The sequence below is a fragment of the Triticum aestivum genome, chromosome 2D, assembly GCF_018294505.1.
Source record: "Triticum aestivum cultivar Chinese Spring chromosome 2D, IWGSC CS RefSeq v2.1, whole genome shotgun sequence".
Lineage (NCBI taxonomy): Eukaryota > Viridiplantae > Streptophyta > Magnoliopsida > Poales > Poaceae > Triticum > Triticum aestivum.
Genome location: NC_057799.1, coordinates 31,163,919 through 31,182,895, shown reverse-complemented (window position 1 = coordinate 31,182,895; position 18,977 = coordinate 31,163,919).

The following is an 18,977-nucleotide window of genomic DNA, read 5'->3' as shown; positions in this document are numbered from 1 at the left end:
TGCAACGGCCTTAGAGTCGAAGCAGATCGTGCCATCCGAGGCCACAGAGTCCGCGGCGTTAGAGCCGCACACAGACTCGACACCCTACAATATTTGCGTCAACGGAACTCCGGACTCGTCTCCGGCTATAAGTTCCGGACCATGTACGCCTACGGACACCGAACTGGATCGGTTATCGATTTTCGAATTCAGCGCCGCAGACCTCTTCCAGCACTCACCTTTGGGTGATGTGCTAAATTCTTTAAAGAATTTGTCCTTGGAGAAGGATTCACAGCCGAACTATGTCCGGTTCGAGCTAGAGGCAGATAATGGGGAACTTTGTTTCCCACCCGCCACCCACTTCATAGCCATTGTCGAGGACTTAACCGACATACCCGATTATGGCTCCGAAGACATTGACGGTATCGACGATGATGCCGACCAGGAGCAAGGCCAAAGCCCGCCAGTCACCGGACGTGGGACGGCCACCACTTCGTACGACGTGTACATAGTCGACACACTTAAAAAAGCGCGCAACGATGGCACCGGAGAAAATAGTACTCCGGACGACGCCGAAAACAATGAAGACCCTGTTGGAGCAAGATCCGAACAGGAGGAACGGGAAAACGGGCAAGCCAGCCCTGATGAACAGGCCCTGCCTAGCGACAATTGGAGGACAACAATTACCTTCCGCTCTCCGAAGATGAGGTAAGCCTCGGCAACGAAGACTTCATCATACCCGAAGAGCCCCTCAAGCAGGAGCGCTTCAAGCGCAGGCTCATAGCTACGGCAAGGAGCCTGAAAAAGAAGCAGCAGCAGCTTCAAGCTGACCAAGACCTACTCAATGATAGTTGGACCCAAGTCCTGGTCGCCGAAGAATACGACCTTAGTGGCCTGGCCAAATGCTACCCGAAGCATAGATTGTTACATCAGTTCGATGACGAGGCGTTGGAGCCCATACCGTCATCACACAATGCGGCAGGTCGCCGACAATTCCGTCCGGATAAAGAGGCAACTCAAGCCGAACACCAGACCGCCCCACCACGCCGTAAAGGCAAGAATAACGCAGCTCACGGTTGTCCAGACAACCTGCAGTGGGACATGGATAGTAGGGCAGGACACGCAAGACCGATCTACGGATCGCGAAAGCATACCTCGACACGCGATGACAGCTACCTATTCGGACGTGACAAACCTAGCACGCCCGAGCCGAAAACCGCAAATGGACTCCTTTGGAGTTACGTCGTAGTGTGACCCAACACAGAGGCGCCGCACACCCGCTTTGCTTCACCGATGAAGTAATGGATCATGAATTCCACGAAGGATTCAAACCCGTCAATATTGAATCATACGACGGAACAACCGATCCTGCGGTATGGATAGAAGATTTTATCCTCCACATCCATATGGCCCGTGGGGACGACCTCCATGCAATTAAATACCTCCCACAAAAGCTAAAAGGGCCAGCTCGGCACTGGTTAAACGACCTGCCTGAAAATTCCATAGGTAGTTGGGAGGACTTGGAGGAGGCCTTCCTCGACAACTTCCGAAGAACATATGTCCAGCCACCGGATGCCGACGACCTAAGTCACATTGTCCAGCAGCCCGGAGAGTCAGCCGGGAAGCTCTGGAGTCGGTTCTTAGTCAAAAAGAACCAAATCGTCGACTGTCCGGACGCGGAAGCACTTGCGGCTTTCAGACACAGTGTCCGGGACGAATGGCTGGCACACCACCTCAGTCAAGAAGGACCTAAATCCATGACAGCCCTCACTGCTCTGATGACCCGCTTTTGCGCGGGAGAAGACAGCTGGCTTGCTCGTAGAAGCAATAGAGCCAGCGACCCGGGCACTTCCGAAATCCGAGATGGCAACGGCAAGCCACGAAGAAGCAAATACAACAGTCACAATGATAATGAAAGATCACGCGACACAGCGGTCAATGCCGGATTCAGCAATCCTAAGCCCGGTCAACGGAGGAAGCCATTCAAGGCCAAACGAGACGAACCATCCAACGTAGACAGGATATTGGACCGACCTGCCAGATTCACGGCCACCCCGACAAATCAGCTAATCATACTAACAGAAACTGTTGGGTCCTTAAATAGGCCGGCAAGCTCAACGCCGAACACAAGGGGAAGAGGCCTCCAGGCGACAGGGACGACGGAAAGGTTCACCAACGAAATACCGGGGGGCCGAAGCAATTTCCACCCGAGGATCAACTACTCCCGGAGCGAAAATAGCAGTCCGGCTTCCGCCGCCCACCTCGTACACCCGCAAAATTTGTGCCGCGCATACATCACTACGCACTCAAGATACCATGGGCATTGGCGGAGGCACACTACGGACAAGCCTGCAAGCATCCCCGTAACATTTTTATCCACTTTCTTTTTATTTCTTCCTTCACTATCCCTTAAAAACAAGTGACGAACAGGACAAACATCTGAAACTGGCTCTATCGGAGTTCGGATCCATACACTCACCTAAGGGGCTATCTCCATCAAGGATTCCCCCCGCCGAGGATTGGCGGCACAGACGTGCGACAGGAGGTCCAAAATAACTTTTTGTAGACCGCTCTCTCTCTATTTTTTGAGCCTGTACTATGCCTGTTCCTCCGCCTCCGACCCCTGTAATAGCCGGGAGGATGGCTTTTATATATATATATATATATATATATATATATATATATATATATATATATAAATCATTGGCATATTGCTCAGGTCCTAGTAAACAGTATCCGAACTAGTCATCAATGTTGTTTCGCCAATGACTATGGCTCCTATGGCTGTTTTACAGGCATACCCTGGCATAACCCGCCAGGGGCTCGGTATGGGAACAAATGAGTTGCCAGCAAAAGTCCGAACAGCTCTATAGCGTACTTCGGCGTCGCAAGTTTGGCCTTATATGCATCAGCTCCGAATCATTGTCTTGGGTCAATAGTTGGGTTGCCCGGCTCCTGTGCTTGCTACCCTACATTCCGCTCAATCGGCTAGGGTAGTAAAGGGAGAACTACTGCGATTGTGCTTCCGGTTCATCTGGTTAAGTACCTCAGTAGAGAAAGCCGAAAACTGACTGTCATGATGCGGCGAGAGCTGGTCACCACTTGACGACTTATTGGAATCTTTAGCGATTCTCCGTGTCACACGAAGGATCTTTTCAGATCAAATATGTAAGGCACCATACGCCGCATACATACCAGGGGCTATGTCATAGTCCCACCATAAAACTCCTATGGCTAAGTGAAAGTGTTAACGCTCTATAGTCTGATTGCCGGTTCGCCGTATTATCACCTCCTTTATGAACCAAGACGTTGGATAAAGAGTGATTAAATGCTTTTCCGAACACCCCCGTACTTCCTACGAGGGGGCTGAAGCCGACGACTGGAAAACTTTCAGATTGCATTAAAACGGCCGCACATGAGGAATTCAAGCTTTCAAGCAAGAAAAAAAATAGATTAACTATAAAATTGTCTTTTACAATTCTCAAACACCTTATTCGAACATTATGTCTTTTGAGCATTGACCCTCTATTAAGCGGGCAGCCTCTAGGACGTCTTCAAAATAACGCTCCGGTTCAGGACGGTCCTTGCCCTTGGGTGGACTCTTAGCCGCGACATCGATGGCCTTCATCTTTCTCCAGAATGTCTTGACTCGGGCAAAGGCCATCTGTGCACCTTCAATGCACGCTGGCCGCTTCACAGCATCGATTCGCGGCACCGCTTCAACAAGTCTTTGTACGAAACTGAAGTAGCTATCTGGAATAGGCTCAGTTGCCACAACCGGATTATGACATCCTTCATGGCAGCGCCGGATATCCTATGAAGTTCGGCCCATTGGGACATCTGTTCATTGAGCAACAGAGGGCGTTTTGATGCGCCAAACTGCGACCAAAAAATCTTCTCTGTTGCATACCCATCTCGTGCTTGTTAATACTGCGCCGCATCGGAAGAACTCTTCGGCAAGTCCAAAAACTCATCCGGAGAACTCCACACTTGGTTAAGCTGCGCATAGTTCGGGTCACCGAACTTAGTTTGCAGCAGAAAGGGCTTTCCAGCCGCAATCTCCCTAGCCTGCCGAACCTCCTCACGGGCTGCTCTGGATTCCGACTGCGCTTCTCTCGCCTCTTTTAAGGCCTTGTCCAGTTCAGCCGTTAAGGATTTATTCTCCTTCTCCAAAAATTCACAGCGGCCAGTGGCATTTTCCAGTTCGAGCGCCATCGTGGATATCTTCTCCTCGTCTCGGCGCCGTGCAGCTTGTTCGGCTTTTAGCTCAGCCGATGCCTTTTCGGCAGCAGCATTGCCACACCGGGCCTGCTCCTTGGCCCCGGCCAGCTCCGCTCGAAGAACTTCAATGGCGGCAGCACCATCTGCAGCCATGCACATTCCAGCATCTAAATTTCAGCGTCATGCTTATACCACAAAAATGTATGGGGATTGCCCTGAATACATATCTTGCGACTCGTCAAGACGCATATTGATTAATGCAAGATCATCCCCTGCCACATCAAGCTTCTGTTGCAGCTCGGCAATTTCCATAGTCGGGGACATGGCCAAGGGAGGACCAGCCTGTGTTCAAATTCATCAGGTTAGTCCTCAAAATGATCCTTTTCGATCCTCCGTTTGCTTCCCAGTGGAAGCCAAACCGAGTCTCGGGGGCTACTACCTATACACAGGCGCATCTTTGCAAATAAAACATAGATGAAAATATTATATCACAAACCTCGAAGCCCTTCAGCAGGCTCATGAAGGCTTCATTTAATCCGCTCTTCGCGAACAAAATTTTCTCAACCACTGTATCCATCAAGGTACGCTGTTCCCCAGAGACAGATGCATTTCGCAACATGTCCCGTAATATGTCTGAAGCCGTTGGGTCTCCGGAAGCCGCTCTAGGAGCACAGTCATCCTTTGAAGGAATTTGCTCACCCGTCTCCGGAATCATCGTCGGCTGCAAGCCAGACAGTCTGGGGTCTTTATTATTGGCCCCAGAATCCCGGACGGTCGGAGATCCACCTTCGGGTACTGCCTCTTTCATCCCTTGCATAGCTTGTTTAGCAAGAAAAACCCTCCGCGATGACACTTCGGAGTCGTCCGCCTTATTGGGAGATGAGGTCGGGGGAGGCGTCTCGCTTTCCATCATCTCTGGGAGGAGACTTCCCGAAGAAGAGGATTGCCCAGAAAAACTCTGTGCCAACCTGTAAAGGTGCACGAACACGTTATGTATATCTTCGGCAATAGCAACGGAGCGAGGTGCTATCAAAATACTCCGGATTCACTTACGGTTTGGCCGAGGGCTTGTCCCCTTGCTGGAGTTGTTCAACGGCGTCTCTTTCCAAACCCAAGCCGCTCGACGGTGGCATCTTGCCCCTCTTGGGAGACCGCCCCTCCCAACCTTCGGAGGCGGTCCTTTTCCCCCTGCTCGGGGAAGGGATACTGGGTCCTCTCCCGCCTCTGTCTTCAGGCGAGGAAAGATCGATTTCTCCGGACTCAGTGTCCGACTTACCTCCGGAACCAAGGTCATCTTGGGTCTTCTCACTCTCCTCTTTACTCTCCCTTGCCGGCGCCTGGTATGGTGCTGAGGCCAGCATCCTTGTTAACATAGGACTGGCCGAGTCTTCGGGAAGGGGAGCCGGACACCTAATCCGTTCCACTTTCTTTATCCAGCCCTGAAAAAGGATGATTCGGTTAGTGTCTTGCCACTGTGTATCCGAATATAAGGTATTCGACGAACGGGTACTTACCAGGGTGTCCGGATGATTGCAGTCGAGGCTGATATCTTCCGTGATGTCCGGCCATTGCTTTCGCTTCCCAAAAAATAATTTCTGCATTCCTTCGTGCATAGTGCCGAAGAAGTGCTGAAGAGTCCGCGGCCCTTCTGGATTGAACTCCCACATGCGGAGATGCCGTCATTGGCACGGCAGGGTCTGGCGGACCAGCATTACTTGAACAACATTGACAACATTGATGTCCCTCTCAATAAGGGTTCGGATGCGACTTTGCAAAGTCCGCACCTCGTCTGTTGATCCCCAGTCCAACCCCTTATTAATCCACGATGCCAGCTGAATTGGGAGGCTGGATCGAAATTCGGGCGCTGCTGCCCACTTGGAGCCACGGGGCTCGGTGATATAGAACCGCCCCTGCTGCCATAAGTCGGAAGATTTGGCAAAAGATCCTTTCAACCAAACAGCACTAGCAAGCTCGCTCACTATGGCACCACCGCACTCTGCCTGCTTCCCCTCTATCACTTGCGGCTTCACATTGAAGGTCTGGATCCATAAGCCGAAGTGCGGAGGAGTTCGGAGGAAGGCTTCGCACGTGACGATAAACGCCGAGATAAGAAGAATAGAGTCCGGGGCCAGATCGTGAAAGTCTAGCCCATAATAGAACATGAGCCCTCGGACGAAGGGGTTAAGCGCAAACCCTAACCCGCGGAGGAAGTGGGACATGAACACGACCCTCTCGCCGGATCTGGGGGTGGGAATAACCTGCCCCTCGGCAGGAAGCCGATGAAGGATTTCCGCGGTCAGATACCTCGCCGCCCGAAGCTTTGCAATATCTCCCTCCATGACAGAAGAAGCCACCCACCGGCCTTGACGGCTGGATCTGGACATGATTGGGGCTTGTGGCGATTGGAACCCGGGTGTTGGAACTCGGGGTAGCAGGGGTTGAGGAAAAAGCAAACGTGAAAGAAAAAGACGGGTTTGTACCCCTATATAAAGGCCGCGAATATCGAACGTCTCCTCCTAGGCCTCAAAACTTGCCTATTCCCTAGGAGTTGTACCCAAGTGACGGTTGGGTTACCCACGTCTGGGTTGATAAGAATCCCTTAAAAAAGGGAGAGACACGATATCCGCTGGGATAAGACATACCAATAAAACCACGTCTCGGGACGTGGGACGGCGGGCTAGCTAACGGTTCGAAAATAATGGCCGAGCAGGCGTGATGTCATGTTACCAAAAAGTTGTCAACGGATTGGACTCGTGAAGTATTATATATCCTCTGCAGTTGTGTATACAGGTTCGGATACAATTATTACATCCGAAGGCTATCTTGGAGTTCAGGAAAAGGGAACCCGCCTTGTAATGCCGAAGACAATCTGCGCGCCGGACTCCTCGTCAGTGAAGCCAGGTTCAGGGCTACTGAGGGAGTCCTGGACTAAGGGGTCCTCGGGCGTCCGGCCTGTTATCCATGGGCCGGACTGATGGGCTGTGAAGACATGAAGGCCGAAGACTGTACCCGTGTCCGGATTGGACTCTCCTTGGCGTGGAAGGCAAGCTTGACGATCAACTATGAAGATTCCTTCTTATGTAACCGACTCTATGTAACCCTAGATCCCTTCGGTGTCTATATAAACCGGAGGGCGTAGTCCGGAAAGCGGAGACTCATTACCATAGTCATACAGGCTAGACTTCTAGGGTTTAGCCATTACGATCTCGTGGTAGATCAACTCTTGTAACACTCATATTCATCAAGATCAATCAAGCGGGAAGTAGGGTATTACCTCCGTAGAGAGGGCCCGAACCTGGGTAAACATCGTGTCCCCCATCTCCTGCAACCATCGACCTTAGACGCACAGTTCGGGACCCCCTACCTGAGATCCGCCGGGTTAGACACCGACAGCGTCCTCTTAATATTGGGGTGTGGGTAATTAAATTTTAGTAATATCGACATATGGTTCTTTCAGTCAGAGCTTAACTTGTAGCTCCTAGTAAGGTGTATTGTTACCGTTCATACGATTTATTACCTGCAGTAATCATGGTTTTCAGTTTGAGTTTCAGAAAAATTTCAGCCCCAACCAAAATTTCCTTGATTTCGGTTTGCATTTCGGCCAAATGACCGAAATATTCACTTGAATTCAATTAAATATCCGAATTTTTGAAAATAATTGAATTCCTATGCACTACTGAAATTGCAGAAATATTTTGGCCGAAACGTAATTATTTTAGTGTCTATTGAAATTCGGTGAATTTCATCGAAATATCATTGAAAGTAAAAACCATGGCGGTAATGCAGGTTGACTGGAGCAATCAAGCTGACTTACTAGAAATTTCTTATCGAGTTTTAGTTTGTTAATTCATTAGCAGTACAGATTCATTAACAGGCCCGAGTATGTTCCAACTACAACATACTCCCTCTGTAAAGAAGTACTTATGTTTGCTGGTGTTGGTTTGGAAAGCTCTTCATTCACCAACACAGGAACTCACTTCAGCTCACAAAAAGAAAAACAGGAGCTCACTTGCAGCAAATCCAAGGGTTTTGGTTCAGTTTGCAGTTGTTATATGCTACTGTACTCAACTACACAATCTAGTTAGATTGGAAAATCTTGTAGTTCTAGTAAGGAAAAGAAAACCATAACTCTTAAAAATAGGTTGCAGAAGCAATTTTTATATCAACAAATAAAAAAAACACCGAAATGACAAGCGGCGTAGCCCCCCCCCCCCCCCCCCCCCCGCGCGCCCCTGCTAGAAAAGTTTATAGGTTTCAATAAAGATTAAAGTTGGAGATTAGAAATTACGCCTTCGATTAATTAGATTGATCTGTTCTCTTGTTTTATCCATCGGGAGAATATAGGGATTCGAAATAGTTGATCGTGAATGTACGAGAAAACTCTTTTTAAGTAATTTTAAGATTTGTGTAAACTTTGAAGGGTGTTGTACCGAATTAATAGTTTGTTGACCTTTTCACCACTGTCGGGGCTTAGCAGGCTGCTTCCGCCTACAAAAGCACAACACTTTAGGGGCATTTGAGGAGATTTTGTGTGGTTAGAGATACATGAAGTAGTTCATTTGACGTGTTAAGAAGATACTCTTTATGTGGGACATTAAAAAAGCACATCATTCTTACAAATTGTGAAGTTCTTGAATGGTTGGATGGTTACAGGTCTTGAGGAGCCTGCGGCCGAAAGACAACCTTCAAATTTGTGGTTGGCCCTACTGCATGCATGGTTACATTTCATGCAAACAGTGGCGCCACATAGTTACCCACCTTCAATTAATAGATTTGCCGTTTTACTAAAAGGGTTATTTTCACACGTGCTACTGCATAGCGAGCATCATTTGCTTGATCTTAGCTAGGTAGTAGTGTGTATCGGTTGACAGTGTCATTTTGGTAGGTTTGTTATCATATGCACCCTCCGTCTCAAAATAAGTGTCGTTGATTTAGTATAACTTTGTACTAAATCAACCACACTTATTTTGAGAGGAGGGAGTACTAGATAGCTGCATGTAAAATGCTTCTAAAACATTCTGTTGTCAGTAAGACTATAATGTCTGGCTAGTTTTAATTGAGAATTCAGTATATGCGTCCCCTTAATATTGGTGTGTGTGTATAATTAAATTTTAGTAATATCGACATATAGTTCTTTCAGTCAGAGCTTAATTTGGACCTCCTAGTAAGGTGTACTGGTACCATTCATACGATTTCTTACTTGCAGTAATCATGGTTTTCAATTTGAGTTTAGAAAATTTAAGCCCCAACTAAAATCACTGAAATTCACTGAAATTCAGTGAATTTCAGTTATTTCGGCCAAACCACAGAAATATTCACTTGTATTCAATGATAATTTCGATTTTTTAAAAGAAATATTTGAATTCCTATGCACTACTGAAATTGCTGAAATATTTTGGCCAAAACGTAATTATTTCAGTGTGTACTGAAATTCGGTGAATTTCATCAAAATGTCATTGAAAGTGAAAACCATGGTGGCAATGCAGTTTGACTGGAGCAATCAAGCCGACTTACTAGAAATTTCTTACCGAGTTTTAGTTTGTTGATTCATTAACAGTACAGATCCATCTACAGGCCCGACTATCACTAGTAGAAAACAGGGAATTGGTCCAGGCCTGGCCAGCCCATTAGTCCCGGTTCAGTCACGAACCGGGACCCATGGGGCCATAGATCCCGGTTGGTGAGCCTAGGGGGCCGGCCGGGGCTCGTGGGGCATTGGTCCCGGTTCATATGTCCCCTTTCGTGGCAGTTCCAGACACGAACCGGGACCAATGGGCCTCGCTCTTGGCCCACAACCATTTGGTCCCGGTTCATGGCTGGAACCGGGACCAAAGGAGGGCTTTTAGTTCCGGTTCCAGCTACGAACTGGGACCGATGAGGTGCCTATATACACCCCTCGCCCGCGAGCAGAGCACTTCATTTCTCTGTTTTTTCTGGCCGGCGAGGGGAGAGCTTTGTGGTGCTCTAGCTCACCTCCTATGCACATGAAGTGTTCGATGAAATGCCCGAGCCACACTACTTAAGCTTTCTCCTCTCCAAGCTCGACCTCCAAGCTCCATTTTTCTCAAGATTTGTCTAGGTTTAGCGGTCCGTCACGTCCCGTTCCCGTCTTCATCGCCGTCGATCCACTACTAGGAAAATGGCTATAGCTAATATGAACATTAATGGCGCACCAGATACAGGTGCGCCATTAGTGTCTTCATTACTAATGGCGCACCACACACACGGTGCGCCACTACCAACAAATTCTTTTTTTTCAAAACTAGTAAGGGCGCACCAAGGCATAGTGCGCTATTACTAGTTTTAACTAGTAATGGCGCACCACACACTTTGTGCGCCACTACTAACAAATTTTTTTTACTTTTTTTTTCAAAACTAGTAATGGCGCACCAGGGTATAGTGCGCCATTACTAGTTTAGTAATGGCGCACCACAACCACGGTGCGTCACTACTAACAATTTTTATTTTATTTTTTTATGCAAAACTAGTAATGGCGCACCACGTAACAGGTGCGCCATTAGTAACCAGGGTTACTAATGGCGCATTGGTAGGTGGTGCACCATTGGTAGCTGTGACCAAATGCAACCCCCCCCCTTGGACCGCCTTTTCAGTTTTAAAGAAAAATAAAAGAAAATGATGGAAATGTCAAAAAAATAAAAGAAAATAAGTTTCCCACGTGATATGTGGTCTAGTTGTTGGGAAAATATACAAATATGAATTTCGACTTTATTTGCAAAATATCTCTGGAATTTAGTAAAATGGGCATAACTTTTGCATACGAACTCGGATGAAAAAGTTTTTTATATGAAAAATCATCTACTCGAAAAGTTACATCCAAATTCAACCGGGGAACCCCGTTAAACATTTTCAGAATCCCCAAAAACCTAACAGAACGAACACGAGGCTTTTAAGATCTAGAGGGAAAAAAGGGGAAAAATTTCAAACTTGCTAGTGGTGCACCATTTGCTAGGTGCGCCACTAGTAGCAGAAAAAAATTGGTTTCGGATTTTTTTTTTTGGAAAAAATGTTCAAAATATGATACGTAATATGACCTGGAAGTTTGAAATATTTTTTCAAAATTTCATCACATTCATAAACATGAACAAAGTCATAGACATCAACAAGGTTTAATAGGATTGATATGATAGATATATCAACAAGTGCCTGTTAAGTGAGGTGGTGCTGGGGTTGGCTAGAACTGCGAAGTTAAGCGTGCTCGGGCTGGAGTAGTGTGAGGATGGGTGACCTTCCAGAATGTTTGATCACGGAGTGCGATTTGACCCGAGATTAAGAAAAAAAAACAAAAAAAATTCTAAGTCAGTAATGGCGCACTGTTGGACATACTAATGGCGCACTACCGGGTGCGCCACTATTATCTAGTATACTAATGGCGCACCAGGGATGCGCCATTAGTACTTGTTACTAGTGGCGTGATGATAGTGGCGCACCTATAGTGTGCCATTAATGGCCAAAACAGGTGCGCCACTAATTAGCCTTTTCCTAGTAGTGATCGCCCACGCCGATCTCGTCACCGGCACCACCGTGGTGAGTCTCTTGTTCTTCTCTTCTTTCTAAAAGAAAAAAATCCTTACTTGTATGATTTAGATATATACTTGTTTAATTTTCTTACTTTTATTATTGTTTGTTATTATATAGTGCGATGGTTTTGGTGTCCGCCCCCGTCGGCCACCTGCTTTATAAGGGTTTCATGCCACACTATAATGTTTGGACCAAGCACGGAGAAAGAGGGGTTATGATGGAAGACAGCGAAGAAGAAGAGGATACGGTGATGCTGCAACGGGGGAAGCTGAAGATCAAGAGGAACCAGACGATGTGCCCGATGATGATCTTCGCCAGGTCATTGTTGATGCAAAGAGACAGTGCGAAAGTCAAAAGGAGAAGCTGAAGTTCGATCGCATGTTAGAGGATCACAAAAAAGGGTTGTACCCCAATTGCGAAGATGGCAACACAAAGCTCGGTACCGTACTGGAATTGCTGAAGTGGAAGGCAGAGAATGGTGTGTCTGACAAAGGATTTGAGAAGCTACTAAAATATTGAAGAAGAAGATTCCAAAGGATAACGAATTGCCCGACAGTACGTACGCATCAAAGAAGGTTGTATGCCCTCTAGGATTGGAGGTGCAGAAGATACATGTATGTCCTCTAGTAATGGCGCACTGTTGGACATACTAATGGCGCACTACCAGGTGCGCCACTATATCTGGTATACTAATGGCGCACCAGGGGTGCGCCATTAGTACTTGTTACTAGTGGCGTGATGATAGTGGCGCACCTATAGTGCGCCATTAATGGCCAAAACAGGTGCGCCACTAATTAGCCTTTTCCTAGTAGTGATCGCCCGCGCCGATCTCGTCACCGGCACCACCGTGGTGAGTCTCTTGTTCTTCTCTTCTTTCTAAAAGAAAAAATTTCTTACTTGTATGATTTAGATAGATACTTGTATAATTTTCTTACTTTTATTATTGTTTGTTATTATATAGTGCGATGGTTTTGGTGTCCGCCCCCGTCAGCCACCTGCTTTATAAGGGTTTCATGCCACACTATAATGTTTGGACCAAGCACGGAGAAAGAGGGGTTATGATGGAAGACAGCGAAGAAGAAGAGGATGATGACAACTATGTGCCCCCTGAATACGGTGATGCGCAACGGGGGAGGCTGAAGATCAAGAGGAACCAGACGATGTGCCCGATGATGATCTTCGCCGGGTCATTGTTGATGCAAAGAGACAGTGCGAAAGTCAAAAGGAGAAGCTGAAGTTCGATCGCACGTTAGAGGATCACAAAAAAGGGTTGTACCCCAATTGCGAAGATGGCAACACAAAGCTCTGTACCATACTGGAATTGCTGAAGTGGAAGGCAGAGAATGGTGTGTCTGACAAAGGATTTGAGTAGCTACTAAAAATATTGAAGAAGAAGGCTCCAAAGGATAACGAATTGCCCGAAAGTACGTACACATCAAAGAAGGTTGTATCCCCTCTAGGACTGGAGGTGCAGAAGATACATGCATGCCCTAATGACTGCATCCTCTACCGCGGTGCGTACAAGGATTTGAACGCATGCCCGATATGCGGTGCATTGCGGTATAAGATCAGACGAGATGACCCTGGTGATGTTGATGGCGAGCGCCCCAGGAAGAGGGTTCCTGCCAAAGTGATGTGGTATGCTCCTATAATACCACAGTTGAAACGTCTGTTCAAAAATAAAGAGCATGCCAAGTTGATGCGATGGCACAGAGAGGACCGTAAGAAAGACGGGAAGTTGAGAGCACCCGCTGACGGGTCGCAGTGGATAGAAATCGAGAGAAAGTACTGGAAGGAGTTTGCAGGTGACGGAAGGAACGTATGGTTTGGTTTAAGCGCGGATGGCATTAATCCTTTTGGGGAGCAGAGCAGCAATCACAACACCTGGCCCGTGACTCTATGTATCTATAACCTTACTCCTTGGATGTGCATGAAGCGGAAGTTCATTATGATGCCAGTTCTCATCCAAGGCCCTAAGCAACCCGGCAACGACATTGATGTATAGCTAACGCCATTAGTTGAAGAACTTTTACAGCTGTGGAATGGAAACGGTGTATGTGTGTGGGATGAGCACAAACAGGAGGAATTTGACCTGCATGCGTTGTTGTTTGTAACCATCAATGATTGGCCTGCTCTCAATAACCTTTCAGGACAGACAAACAAGGGATAACACGCATGCACACACTGTTTAGATGACACCGAAAGTATATACCTGGACAAATGCAGGAAGAATGTGTACCTGGGGCATCGTCGATTTCTTCCGACCAACCATCAATGTCGAAAGAAAGGAAAGCATTTCAAAGGCGAGGCAGATCACTGGAAGAAGCCCGCCATGCGTACCGGTGATCACATACTTGCTATGGTCAATGATTTACAGGTAATCTTTGGAAAGGGTCCCGGCGGACTATCTGTTCCGAATGACGCTGAGGGACGCGCAACCATGTGGAAGAAGAAATCTATATTTTGGGACCTACCCTACTGGAAAGATCTAGAGGTCCGCTCTTCAATCGACGTGATGCACGTGACGAAGAACCTTTTTGTGAACCTACTAGGCTTCTTGGGCGTGTATGGGAAGACAAAAGATACATCGGAGGCACGGGAGGACCAGCAACGTGTGCATAAAAAAGACGACATGCCTCCAAAGTAGTATGAAGGTCCTGTCAGCTACGCTCTTACCAAAGAAGAGAAGGAAAACTTGTTTGAATGCATGCTCAGTATGAAGGTCTCGTCTGGCTTCTCGTCGAATATAAAGGGAATAATAAATATGCCAGAGAAAAAGTTCTAGAACCTAAAGTCTCATGACTGCCACATGATTATGATGCAACTGCTTCCGGTTGCATTGAGCGGGCTTCTACCGGAAAACGTTTGATTAGCCATTGTGAAGCTATGTGCATTCCTCAATGCAATCTCTCAGAAGGTATTCGATCCAGAAATCATACCAAGGTTAGAGAATGATTTGGTGCAATGTCTTGTCAGTTTCGAGTTGGTGTTCCCACCATCCTTCTTCAACATCATGACGCACGTCCTAGTTCACCTATGCGAAGAGATTAACGTTTGGGTCCTGTATTTCTACACAATATGTTCCCCATTGAGAGGTTCATGGGAGTCTTAAAGAAATATGTTCATAACCGTGCTAAGCCAGAAGGAAGCATCTTCAAGGGCCATGAAAATGAGGAGGTCATTGAGTTTATTCCTGACCTTAAGCCGATTGGTGTTCCTGAATCGCGGCATAGGGGCAGACTAGATGGAAAAGGCACGCTAGGAGCGGATCAAATAATATGTATGGACGGGCATTCTCCCACTCAAGCACACTACACAGTTCTACAGAATTCCGCCTTGGTGGCTTCGTATATGGCGGAACACAAGAATTTTCTATGCTCCAAACACACGGAGCAGTCTGACCATTGGATTACACGTGAACAAACGGGGACTTTTGCCGGTTGGTTGCAGACATGTGCCATGCATGACGTCCCTATTGAAGATGACCTGTACTTGTTGTCCTAGTTACCATCTTCGAATATAATGACTTTCAAAGGGTATGATATAAATGGGAATACATTTTACACGATCGCCCAAGATAAGAAGAGCACCAACCAAAACAGTGGTGTCCGCTTTGATGCAGCAACCAAGACGGGAAAGGACACATATTATGGTTACATAGAGGAAATATGGGAACTTGACTATGGACATGGTTTGGAAGTCCCTTTGTTTCGGTGCAAATGGGTCAATATGACACGAGGCGGGCCCGCAGTACAGAATGACAACAGTGGATCTCAACAATCTTGCGTATGCAGACGGACCATTCATCCTAGCCAATGATATGGCGCAGGTTTTCTATGTGAAGGACATGTCTACCAAGCCGAGAAAAAGAAAAGATAAGGAAGCGAATACATCATACGATGAGCCAAAGCGCCGCATAGTTCTTTCAGGGAAAAGAAACATCGTGGGAGTGGATGACAAGACAGACATGTCAAAAGATTATGAAAAGTTTGATTAAATTGCTCCCTTCATAGTGAATATTGACCCAAGCATCCAGTTAAATGATGAAGATTGTTCATTCCTCAATGCAATCTCTTAGAAGGTGATCGATCTAGAAATCCTACCAAGGTTAAGGAGTGATGTGGCGCAATGTCTTGTCAGTTTTGAGCTGGTGTTCCCACCATCCTTCTTCAATATCATGACGCACGTCCTAGTTCATCTAGTCGACAAGATTGTCGTTCCGGGCCCTGTATTTCTACACGATATGTTCCCCTTTGAGAGGTTCATGGGCTCCTAAAGAAATTTATCAGTAACCGCGCTAGGCCAGAAGGAAGCATCTCCATGGGCCATCAAACAGAGGATGTCATTGAGTTTTGTGTTTACTTCAGTCCTGACCTTAAGAAGATTGGTCTTCCTCAATCGCGGTATGAGGGGAGACTGACTGGAAAAGGCACGCTAGGAGGGGACTCAATAATATGTAGGGACGGGCATTCTTGGTCTCAACCACACTACACAGTTCTACAGAACTCTACCTTGGCGACCTCGTATGTCGATGAACACAAGAACATTCTGCGCTCCAAACACCCGGAGCAGTGTGACGACTGGATTACATGTGAACACATCAGGAATTTCGGTAGTTGGTTGCAAACACGTCTCAGGGGTGACAACACTGTTTCTGATGAGTTGTACTCATTGGCCGGGGGACCATCTTCGACTGTATTGACTTACAAAGGGTACGAGATAAATGGGAATACATTTTACACGATCGCCCAAGATCAAAAGAGCACAACAACGGTGTCCGCTTTGATGCAGCAACCAAGAGGGGAAAGGACACATATTATGGTTACATAGTGGACATATGGGAACTTGACTGCGGACATGATTTTAAGGTCCCTTTGTTTCAGTGCAAATGGGTCAATCTGTCAGGAGGCGGGGTACAGGTAGACCCATAGTACAGAATGACAACGGTGGATCTGAACAATCTTGGGTATACAGACGAACCATTCGTCCTGGCCAATGATGTGGCGCGGGTTTTCTATGTGAAGGACATGTCTACCAAGCCAAGAAAAAGAAAAGATAAGGAAGCGAATACATCATACAATGAGCCAAAGCGCCACATAGTTCTTTCAGGAAAAAGAGACATCGTGGGATTGGAGGGCAAGACAGACATGTCTGAAGATTATGAAAAGTTTCATGAAATTCCTCCCTTCAAAGTCAAGGCTGACCCAAGCACCCTGTTAAACGATGAAGAATATCCATGGTTATGGCGGAATAAGCAAAGGACAAAAGCGAAGAAAAAGTGAAGACTTTCTCTCCACAACTATTATGATGATTTCTTTGATCTAGAATATCACTCCAGTTACATGTGAAGAAATGAAATGCCTTTTGTAACAGACGAGTTTTCGTCCGAAACCCTGATACTTCGAAAGAGATTGTCCGTTTTGTACACGAAGTGCATCCAGTTTTTGTCATAACCCTCTCAACTTTTTAGCACACGCTATGTGGGTGAAATGATGATACCCTGCCAATTTTCAACCTCTTTAGAGTTTATTTGTAATGCTTTTCAATTTCAGTGTCATTTAGCTTACAAAAATCAGTAAATGCATGAAAAATAACAAATAAAGTCAGAAAGGGTTGAAAATTGATGATGTGGCTTTGAATGGTTCATTCTAACCACACAAAAAGTCTGGAGTTCAAATAAGTTCAAAAAAAATGAAATCCCTTTGTAACAAACGAGTTTTTGTCCGAAACCCTGATACTTCGAAAGAGATTGTCCATTTTATCCAGGAAGTGCATCCAGTTTTTGTCATAACCCTCTCAACTTTTTAGCACATGCTATGTGGGTGAAATGATGATACCATGCCAACTTTCAACCTTTTTAGAGTTCATTTGTAGTGCTTTTCAATTTCAGTGTCATTTATCTAAAAAAATCAGTAAATGCATGAAAAATACCAGATGAGGTCAGAAAGGGTTGAAAATTGATGATGTGGCTTTGAATGGTTCATTTTGAACACACAAAAAGTTTGGAGTTCAAATAAGTTCGAAAAAATGTAATGCCTTTTGTAACATATGAGTTTCCGTCCGAAACCCTCATACTTCGAAAGAGATTGTCCATTTTGTACACGAAGTGCATCCAGTTTTTTTTCGTAACCCTCTCAACTTTTTAGCACATGCTATGTGGGTGAAATGATGATACCATGCCAACTTTCAACATTTTCAGGGTTCATTTGTAGTGCTTTTCAATCTCAGGGTCATTTAGCTCAAAAAACCAGTAAATGCATGAAAAATACCAGATGAAGTCAGAAAGGGTTGAAAATTGATGATGTGGCTTTGAATGGTTCATTTTGAACACACAAAAAGTCTGGAGTTCAAATAAGTTCAAAAAAATGAAATGCCTTTTGTAACAGATGAGTTTCCGTCCGAAACCCTGATACTTCGAAAGAGATTGTCCGTTTTGTACACGAAGTGCATCCAGTTTTTGCCGTAACCCTCTAATAGTAAAAAGTATGAACTAGAAAACTTTAATGAAACTCTAATAGCAAAAGGAATCAACAAAAAAGCTTTTATAAACCTCTAGTATTTTTGAAACTAAAATTGTATAAAATTTATGCAACTAAAATTATCAAAGTATTTTTTGTTCAAAACATTAATAGCAAAAAGAATTTTCATAAAGAAATTTTTTGTTTGAAACTTTAATAGCAAACTAAAATAACAAAATCTATTTTTGATTAAAACAGATATTTCAAATAACCTAAAAATTACCAAATTAAATATAATGATAAAACACAATAATATTAAATAGATGGAAAAAGAATCACTCAAAAATCTATTTTCTTAGTAAAGTTATTCACAAAATAGTGATTCACACAAATTGCAAAAAAATCAAATTTAAACTATTCAAATTGGAAAACTAATGGCACTAACAGAAAGTTTATAATTTTTATTACATAAAAGCAAAAAGAATCACTGAAAAAAGTAAGTATTTTGCTGTAAGTAGAAACAAAATAAAATAAATAAAGCAAAAAATAAAACAAAAAAACTGGAAAAAAATGCCACCTACTGGGCCACCACGGCCAGAATATGACTAGAAACCCAACCATGGGCCAGGATTTAGGCCCGCAGAAGGCCCAGTAGGCCCACAGGCAGCATAGTGTGAGATTAGGCCCGTAAGCCTGCATTTGAGAGGAGCTCGAGAGGGCAGCTGTAGTGGGGCTTATAAACCACTCTGAGCCCCTCTCAACTAGCGAGGTGGGACTAAA